This window comes from Dioscorea cayenensis, chromosome 12, assembly GCF_009730915.1.
Source record: "Dioscorea cayenensis subsp. rotundata cultivar TDr96_F1 chromosome 12, TDr96_F1_v2_PseudoChromosome.rev07_lg8_w22 25.fasta, whole genome shotgun sequence".
In the NCBI taxonomy this organism is placed as follows: Eukaryota; Viridiplantae; Streptophyta; class Magnoliopsida; order Dioscoreales; family Dioscoreaceae; genus Dioscorea; species Dioscorea cayenensis.
In genome coordinates, this window is record NC_052482.1 from 15,518,695 (window position 1) to 15,521,310 (window position 2,616).

The following is a 2,616-nucleotide window of genomic DNA, read 5'->3' on the forward strand; positions in this document are numbered from 1 at the left end:
GCATACCTTGCTGTGAATGATGGCATATTCAGACAAGTGTTGGGGGAACAAGATCGTCATCATGAAGTAGACCAGCAAGAGCTTCGCAAAGGTCTCTTCATCATTTTGTTTGCTGCATACAATTTCTGAGTAGGTTATCTTTAATTGCATCGTGGTGACGGTTATACATTTTATGCAGAAAAGTCTTCTCCAATTATGATTGGACCCTCTCATGCTTGAAGGATACGGTATCTCCATCGTAACGAAGCGTAGAATGAGAGCGACATCTTTTGCTCTGAACAAGAGCATGCTTTGTCTTATCTTAAACCTTTGGCTGTTGTCATCGTACACCTGTAACACCACGTTGAGAACCCCTCTCTCTTGTAACATGGTTGCGATGTCCATCAAATGGACAAACAGCGTCCCAGGGAGGATTTTCCAATGGCGCATGTTCATTTGTTTTTTCAACTCTGAAATTATTTCCATAGCAAGGGCAGATAATATCTATCATTTACAAGTGTTGTTGTCATCTTCTGTTCTATGTAAAAAATGAAAACACAAAGTCATACACTGAAAGATAAACATAACATTATACACAACAAACCATAAATTATACACAGCAACTGCACAACCAAAGCGATAAACTTTACACAAGAATGTCGATATTTACAAAGGAAGTATGCAATATTACATAGAAAATAAAGAATGCCACTTAGATAGCCCTCCTTTGATGCTAATCAAGTATGTCTTCTCACCTTCGATACAACCTTTTTCCTTGAGGCAAGTCGCCAATTTTATCACAAAAGCCCTTGTTGGAGATGTTCTTGAACAATTGAAAACAAAGGATGGAAGTCGCTGGAGAACTCGAAGATGAGGTTTTGCAAGAAAGAAGAGAGCGGAAAAAGAAGATTTTAACAGGCTTCACCGCAATAAGCAGGCAAAAGGTTGCGGCGTCGGCGAAGGTAGGGTTTCCATCGCAAATCCCAATGATTCAGCGTGTCAACAGTCTTCGCCAGAGGTTCCCAAGGAAAAAGCAGGGGTATTATTGTCATTTCATTATGTTGAAAGGATGGGAAATAACTTCGTCTCAAACGTTTGAAGTCAGGAGCATTGACATAATTTCATATCGTATATAACGGCTCCACTTCCTCAGGCATCTGCAAATGGGCTAAAACGTAAATAAAAAAAAAGGATGGACCTATGAGGAAACTCAATACTTTCAGGTATTAAATGAGATTATACAAACTTTTGAGAAATTTTTGGGTATTTCCCAGAATTAAAAATTGTTGTTAGAATTTATTAAGAGATCAAAAAGATATTATTTACTAACAATATATTGGAGCGTTTTAAATTTTTACATAATAGAGCAAGTATAGATATAGTGGCTAAATAATAAAAATGTATCTATGCATTCTTTAAATAATAAAAATATAGTTAAAAGTGAACTTTTTAATTCTTAGTCTTGTTTAGTATTCAATATGGTCTCAATAAGATTTCATTAAACGTGGATTTATTTTTTATTTTGAGAACGAGAATTATTTAAATATTTCTTTTTAATAAAAATATAGCCATTTTTTTAAAAGCTCAACAAACGCTTGTTTCAATTGTGAATGAATGTGGGTTATGACATTACTTGTTAACAAAGTTGAAAAGTATCTGAAAGTATTAGAGATTACAAAAGAAAATTGGATTCAAATTTACAATTAGCAAAAGTAATTTAACTAAGTATAAAAAACTTACGTTTTACTAAAAAAATAAGAAAAGTGTAATAGTAAACAATAAATTTTACAATAGCTAATTATAGCAAAACTGGCACAAATCTTGTGCTTCAAGCTCTAAGATATACATATGGTTTTATAAATCTTTTTTAAATATATTTAATTCATGCCTCTTGATTAATTTATAAAAAAATGATTTATAATCTAAATATACAGGATTTTCAAAAAAAAAAACAAAACAATGTTAGTAGAACACTGTTAGGGTTAAAATACAATATTAACTTTATTGAATTATTAAAAATTAATTGCCATTATATGTTATATAATTAATTAATGACGGTGAGAGTTGAAGATGAATTCCCAATTTTGGTGGTTTGAGTTAGTTTTAGTTGATGAGAGCATAATTGATTGATTGGAGAACATTATTAGTTCGCAAGCTATTTACAAAGATTGTTTAATGTAATTATGTTTATTTCTTAGTTTGAATAATTATGTCTTTTAGATACTTGTGAGGCTCTCCTACTATGTATACGAATGTATGTTGCCACCATGTTCTTGTGGAAGTACTAGATCTCAATTTTTTGAAATTTTTGTATGACATCCTAGTTGGGTATTTAAATCTAATTGAGCATTTCATCCCTGCTTGTTCTTAGGATTTTTCTTCATGATTGTCTTTATGAATGGTGTCGGTAGTTTGTTGTATGTTAGTAATTATATATATTCCTGGAAATTATGTATGACCTAATATACATTTGTATTATATTTCTCTGCCAAATCGAAAGGATGCATTTGGCCTTGCCATTACAAGTCTAGTATTTTGATCGAAGTACCCATGGATGCTCCATGGTGTGATTGTATGAAGGTGTGAAGGATGATGGTGTATGTGTGGACTATTTGAATGGTGTGATTAGGTCTGATA